Below are 7,905 nucleotides of genomic sequence, written 5' to 3'. Positions count from 1 at the left end.
AAGAACACGTGGAATTTAGCTAGTAAAATTGATTTGAAGATATCTTTTACCTTTCTTGACTTGTTTCTTTGCCCAAAACACTTCAAAAAGTGCATTTCACCCCACCCCACTCCCCCACACACCGAGGCCATCGTGACGATATTTGCTTTACACTGAGCTGTGATTTACACGAAATGGCTTAGGCTTGATTTTCATTTTGTTAATCATATTGTCAAGCTTGGGAAAAGTGTGGAGAAACAAGTATTAAATGAAAAATGAAATGTAAACCCACTTTAAATGATAAAAACTTAGTGAAAAAATGCTGGAGATGTCTGATATAAACTTTTGTTCTGAGATTCAGTTATGTCCTCAGATCCAGCTGGCACAAAAAGGGTAAAGGTTGTGCTTACTAAGTGTTGAAATTTCAATTTGGGTGGCAAAATTGTTACAAAATGCTTGAATGTATCCGTTTTATTTCAATTGACTAAAAGTGCAAGGGAAATGTATGAGAAATGTTTCGCAGGGTAAGTTTGATTTTGCCCTTTCCCCTTGACACAGCGGTGAAAACAAGCATTTCTGCGCAAACAAATTTCTGCGAGCTTTACAAAAATGGACAGTGCTCACTCAAGTGTAACATTCCGTCAAAACTTTTACTTTCATTCCGACGCACAGATGACTGCGGGTGGAAAAAGCCGAAAGGAACCCACAGGAACCACTACCAATCTGGGACCTGACTGCATGAAGGGTCGGACCCTCATCGGCCAAAAGTGTAACGTCAATTGGGACTTGGAATGTTAAAACATTAAGAGAATCAGGGAAACTGGAACAAGCTATAAGTGAAATGGACAACTACAACTTAGATATACTAGGAATATCTGAATTGAGGTGGGAACCTATATCTGACAGGATAATTATTGACTGTCTGCAATCTTCACATGCCAAATATACTTTCATCCAATTTTATACTCCAACAAATGTTAAACCAGATATAGACAAGGATGAATTCTATCAGATGCTCGACAACGTTCTACAAGATGTTCCTAAACATGACATTATATAGATGGATAGATGAGACCCAAACCCAAGATTATATGTGAAAAAATTACCCACATGATGTATATTTTTTAATTCCCAGGGCTTTTTCAAAGTGTAAACTTTTTTTGATACTCACTGTAGATCATTACAGTCCATCGAATCGATATTGCATTTAATGTGGATTATTGGTGCATAACGTCACATGTTGCAACGCATAATGTCGCAGCGGTATTTTCTTAAGTACTCGAGCTACAGACAAGATATAAAATATGCTTTCACTAAGTATTTTGAGACACGAGAAAGAGAATTAAATGATTTGGAAATCAGGATTACTCTTTGAATGGATATTTATCGGTTTATTGCCATTTCGTCTACTGCCTTTTCCCCACTATCGTATGGTCTGATATCATTTCGTATACCATTAGTTAGTCAACAATCAACATAGTCCAATAACCATTTCGTCTAATTACCATCTCGTCTAATAGCCAGTTGGTCTAATAGCCGTTTTGTTTATTATCATTTGGTCTAATTGTACTTTTTTTTCAATTGGTCCAATATCCGCTTTGTCCAATATCATTACTCTATTACCTTTTGACCTAATAGCCAATTGGTCTAATAAACACTTGGTCTACTCTCATTTTGTCCATGTTCCATTTGGTCTAACTTCAGTTGGTTCGCTATCACTTTGTCTAAACCCATTTCGGCTAACAATCATTAGGTATCGTAGCCATGGGTCATTATCGGTTGTAACAGGGCCTGGAAAATTGTCCCGACCGAGCTCCTCACTGCACTCAGCAATGCGAGTACAGGAGATCATGAATGTGTTATCTTGCTGTGGTAAGGACCCAGAATCTTGAGTACGTGGTTAAAAAAATTTCATATACCAAATGGAATACATGGCATATGTTGTAGGGCAGCGCTTCTCAACCGGTGGGCCGCGAACCTCTCTCAAGTGGGCCGCGAGAAGCTCCAGAGAAGAAAAAAATAGGGGGGAAATTATGGTATATTTAACATGTTCTATTTAATGTCCGAAAATGGTATGTTTGATCGGTCTCCGTGGGTCAAACAAAGCTAAAGGCACGCCTCTAGGTAGCCTGTTGTGATATACATACACATTGTATGATTCGATCTAACTTTGATGTGAACCTCAGGCCTCATTTGCATGCATATTGAGGATGTATTGGCCATTCACCGGACCTTTGCAAATGCATTTTTTCTCAAACTGACTGCTTCGAATGTGCTTAAGGGCTTTATATTAAAATTTCACGAAACATACTTTCATCCAAATGGACCGTGTTTTAAAGCGAAATGGTGAGGGAGGAAACAAATGTACTGTTGAAAAGTCTCAGATGGTAACTATAAGAAAATATGACCCTGAATACATTATATTTGGATTGATCATAACTGCGCAGTGATGCAAAACCAAAAGCAATGTGTGTCGAATGTGCTGAAGTTATTGTGAAATAAGGCGCTTAAACCGTCAGAGCTTCATATCAGAGACACCTAAACAAAAAAAACATCCAAAGAGTGCAGGAAAGCCAAAAGAGTGTTTCAATTCAATTCAATTCAATTCAATTCAATTTATTTTCCACATATTGAGTAAAAAACATGCAATATAATTACAATTGAATAAAAAACATGCAATATAATTACAATTGAATACATACATAGATAATAAACAATACAAATATAAAAAGTTACAATATATTACATAAAAAAGACATAGAATAATCAAAATGTGGAGGGGATTGACAAAGGCCATATTGATCTATCAAGGTCAATCCCCAATGAAAGAAATAAATGGAATACACAAATTACATATGGATAAAAAAAGAAAAAAGATACTAGACCTCAAAACCCCAGACAAAGCAAGAGAAAGTAAAATACGAATAAAGGGGGAGAGGCAAATATAAAACTACATTAAGGAGTAAGAAGGTAAAATTTATATTTCCGTTTGAAAGACAGGAGTGTGGGGGAATGTTTGAGTTCATTTGATAAAGAATTCCAAAGTTTGGGTCCGACATATTGAATAGTGTTTCGTGAAAATGTGTATTTGAAATTTGGAATAAAGAGATCATTCGCTTGTCTGGTTAGACGACCAGTAAGTGATTTATTTTGTACAAAACATTTATTAAGAAAGTTTGGCAAGAGATTATTGTAATAAGAATACATAAATATAGCAGTTTGTTGATTATTAATTTGATCTATAGTGAGTATTTTATATTTGGCAAAAAATGGTGCTGTATGTGTACGAGGGTTAGAGTTTGTGATAATTCTTATTGCACGTTTTTGAAGTATTCTTAATCTACTCAGATGGCAATCAGAACAATTTCCCCAAACAATATTACAATAGTTAAAATGTGGTAAAATCATTGTATAATACAGATTAAGAAGGATATTCAAAGGTAATATAAGTTTAAGTCTATTCATGACACCTAATGTTTTTACTACTTTACAAGACACGCTGTTAATATGTTCTTTCCAAGTTAATTTCGAGAGGAAAAAGGCTGGATTTAATTCACAGCAGAACGCTTGCGCACAGATGGGGGGGGGGGGGGCTCTTGGCCCCAGATATTTCATGACCAAGAAAAAAAAAGAGAGAAGGAAAGAAAAGAAAATAAAAGAAAAGGGATAAGGGTGAAATATGATATTATATTTTGAATACGGTGTCAAAATCTATCACAAACTTGGATTTTTGTAATAAAAATTTCGAAAATTTTGCTTGCTCGCCATGCTTGCTTGCAACATTTTATCAATTGTAGGTAATACGCCACATCAAACCCCCTCATTTTTTTGGCTCATTACGCCACTGCAGCAGAAGATCATAAAGTTACGCACTAATATGCTCTTTATAAATGTCGAGGCAATCTTTGAGTCGAGACAAGTAGTCATATCCTTTTTTTTTTTTTAGTTTGGTAGGTGGGCCTCGAAAAAAAATCTGAGAGTCAAAGTGGTCCTCGAGTAAAAAAATGTTGAGAAGCACTGTTGTAGGGGGTACCAAATTAGTTTCGGCCTTATTCTCACAAATCACGATGAGATATCTGATAAGGCCGTAAAAATAAATAATGCGAGCTCTATGCACGACAAGATTTTTTTTTTATTCCATGATATTTAGTCCTGAAAATTAAACACTTTCAATATTTGTAATCATGAATACGAATCGTATCTAAATTATTGCGAGCGTGAAGCGCGAGCTGAAATTTTTATAATGCCCTGATAATGAACCTTTATTTTAATACTCTTTGCAGGGACTCATTAAAAAGGTAAGAATATTCATTATTATTTTTATTCTTAAATATATTTTTTTATTAATTCTTTATTTTATGTTTTCATTTTTTTAGTTGTTTTTCTTATTATTATCATTTCATTTTATTTTTATTCATTTTTTTTTTTTTTTTTTTTTGGGGGGGGTAATTTAGCCCCTGAATTGGACATTGTAAATATTTTTTGTTGTCTTGAACAGAATACATATCTAACTATGCAATGCGAATGCAGGTTTGAAAAAAAAGATATACTAACCTGAAAAACAAACATTTAAAGGAATGTTTGTGGGATCTATAGAGAGGATACAGAACGCACTAATCAAACAAAGCGAGCGCGTAGCGCGAGCTGATAATTTATTCAACGCCTTTCTGTAATCGTAAAAAGGATGCTTATCCAGCTAAACAATAAACAAAAAATCTGAAAACTCGAATCTCGAGCTTAATATTTTTTGTATTATCTACGCGATATTTTCCACCCCGTGTAATCCTTCCTTTAAATGTAGAAGCGCCGTGGTGTAGCGGTTCTGACTCTCGCCTTGTAATCAGAGGGTCGTGTGTTCGAATCCCACCATGGCCGGCTTTAGTCCACACTTTGTCATTCTCACCCAGGTGCTAATTGGGTACCGGTACGAAACGACCGTCATTGTGGTTGGTTTAGCAAGAGTGCGCCTAACAGGCTGCTAGAAAAGTCATGAATCCAGTGACCGGCATGACCGGGTAATAATGATTGTGAAGCGCTTTAAACAGTCGTAGATTGATATAAAGCGCTGTATAAATGCCACTTATCATTATCATTATTACTATCATCCTTTTGGACAGGGCACATGGTCGTACGCATGGGAAATGGGGCAGGGGGGCAATTGCCTCATAGAAATGTTAAAATAGTATAAGCCTACATTTTTTACTGAAATTCAAAAAATATTTACAGAAAGTGTGTAGGAAATCTTTTAATTCCACTGTATGAGGAAATGCAAAAGCCCAAATGTCAAGCTCTGTTGCTTCGGTCCCTCGCTTTTGAGTTTTTTTTTGCAAATCATTTTACGCGTTCTGTCTCCCCCCCCCCCTCCCCCATGAAAAAAGATCATGTGTATGGCCATTACAGGACATGTATCTTATTTTACCAGGCAATGCGAGCGCAAAGTCGGAATCTCAAAAAATTTCAGCTTGCTTTTTGCGCTCGCAACGTTGATTGGCGAGATATGTATTCTCCTTATGGCACTACAAACGTCCTAAAAGATCCCCATTTTAGGTCAGTATAGGCCTATATTAAACATTTCATTATCTTTTTTAAGAATAGAGTTAAGAAGTACTTAAAACTTCGATTTTTGGTTAGGACCGTAGACCCTCAAAAACCTAGTTAGACAAATATCAGCTTGAGCTGATCGAGGAATCGATATCGTATAGGCCTACATCAAGATCAGTTTGTCATCGATTCTGTAGGAGATAGAATGGGACTATTCGAATTATAACATGATACCTATGTGCCGCGCCAAACGCGGGGATCGGGGGTTCTGGAACTAAATCTTGGTCCTAAAATGCGGGTCTCCGGAACGGCTCTTGGATCATCAATATTGCTGAAAATGAAATCCTTTGGAACTGACCACATCAAATTATGGGGTCTCCGGATCACTCACGTAGGCCTTTCTAAATTAATGATGCTCTGGAACGGAAATTTAGGCTGAAAATGGGGGTCTCGATAGCGGCACATACGTATCATGTATTTATACTATATATGACTATATAACATGACTCATTGCGCCAATCGAGCTCGCCGCCCCAACCGGTTAAGTAGTTCATGATGGGCGCGCACTGGAACAAGAAACCACAAATTCGAGGGTCTCTGGAACGGAGGAAAATAGGAATTTCTATGGCTTTCTAATTTGGTGATGCTCTGGAACGGAAATTGAGGTTGAAAATGGGGGTCTTGACCGCGGGTTCATACGCATAATACATACTTAGTAGCCCCCCCCCCCCCCCGGGGAATGGCCATCCCTTTTACAACGAAGAATAAAAACTGTCGCCTTATGATGTTCTAAAAGATGCACTATCAGCTTGGTCTTAGTCATCTCTGGTGCACTCTGATCCGATTCTGATGCATTCATCGTCAATTCCTCTAGATCAACAAGAGCTGTTCGCACTCGGGGATATCTCATGCCACAATCACGGACCCAACAACATCAATGCTCCTTCTTCCCCAGAACCATCAAGATGTGGAACACTCTCCCAGTAAATAATGTTCAGCACAATCAACCAAAGACTTTTGCCTGCAACTGACGAAAGGTGGTAACAGTTTAATAGATCTCTACCTGTTTTCGTAGGCAAATGCACTATCACTGACACACACTCCACCAAGTTCTGCAAGAATCTTCAGGATAGAAGGAAGCACCCTACACAGAAAAAGAAGAAGGGGAAGGGGAAGGAGGGGGAGAAGAAGAAGAAGAAGAAGGGGAAGGAGGAGAAGAAGAAGAAGGGGAAGGAGGAGAAGAAGAAGAAGAAGGGGAAGGAGGAGAAGAAGAGTGATAAGAAGAAGAAGAAGAAGAACAATAAAAAAAAAAGAAGTAGAAAAAGAAGACGAAGGAGAAGGAGGAGGAGAAGAAGAAGGAGGAGAAGAAGAAGAAAAAAGGAAAAAGATGAGAAGAAGAAAGAAGAAAAAGAAAAAGAAGACGAAGGAGAAGGAGGAGGAGGAAAAGAAGAAGTAGGACTGCAGTGGCGTAGCTAGGATTTTTTCCTGGGGGGGGGGCACTGGGGGGTCCTTGCTTTTTCAGGGGGGGCACCATTTTTTTTCGTTGTGTTTGTATGTGTCACAAGGGCAGATCCGACTTTCGCCAATAGGGGACGGGGCCCGAAATTATCTTCACCTATATTTCCCCCGTAACAACATAACTTGAAATAATCTCATAAGCCTTATAAAAAGTGCGAGCGCGAAGCGCGAGTGATTTTTTTTGGGTTACTTTCATGTATTTTGTCCTGAAAATTTAATATTCTGGGCAATGTTATGTGTGATCCTGAACAAGATTCGTATGTAACTAGATGGTTACTGCGAACGCCAAGCGCGAGCAGAAATTTTTATTAACTGTTCTAGCATTATCGAAAAGGGACCTGTTAAGGACTGCTTACAGTTACCCACGAAGACGGTATATATTTCAATAATGCGAGCGCAAAGCGCGAGCAATTTTTTTTGACATTCCGACCTAAAAAATTGTCATTCTAAGCACTTTTTGTATTAATAAATGGGATAGGTATGTAACTAAACAATTGATGCGAGCGCGAAGCGCGAGAGGGAGAAAATTGAGATTTTAGACCTAAAAGCGGGACACTCTATTCATATTTTGTAAATCATAAATAGGATATAGTTAATTAGGTATCATTAATAATGCGATCGTGAAGCGTGAGCAGACAATATTATTGATATTCTGATGTGAAACTGGATAATTTAAGTACATTTAGTATAAAAAACATGCAGGCTATCGCGCATGTTTTAGATTTAGACCTAGAATCTGGGCAGTCTGAATACATTTGTTTAATGGAACATTATGGAATACACGTAGACAATATCAAACAATTTGACCACGCAGCGTGAGCTTAAAAATGCTGATATGTAGACTATAAAAGGGACATTTAAAAAATT

The sequence above is a fragment of the Lytechinus pictus genome, chromosome 1, assembly GCF_037042905.1.
Source record: "Lytechinus pictus isolate F3 Inbred chromosome 1, Lp3.0, whole genome shotgun sequence".
Classification (NCBI taxonomy): domain Eukaryota; kingdom Metazoa; phylum Echinodermata; class Echinoidea; order Temnopleuroida; family Toxopneustidae; genus Lytechinus; species Lytechinus pictus.
This window is presented reverse-complemented; position numbering follows the sequence as displayed.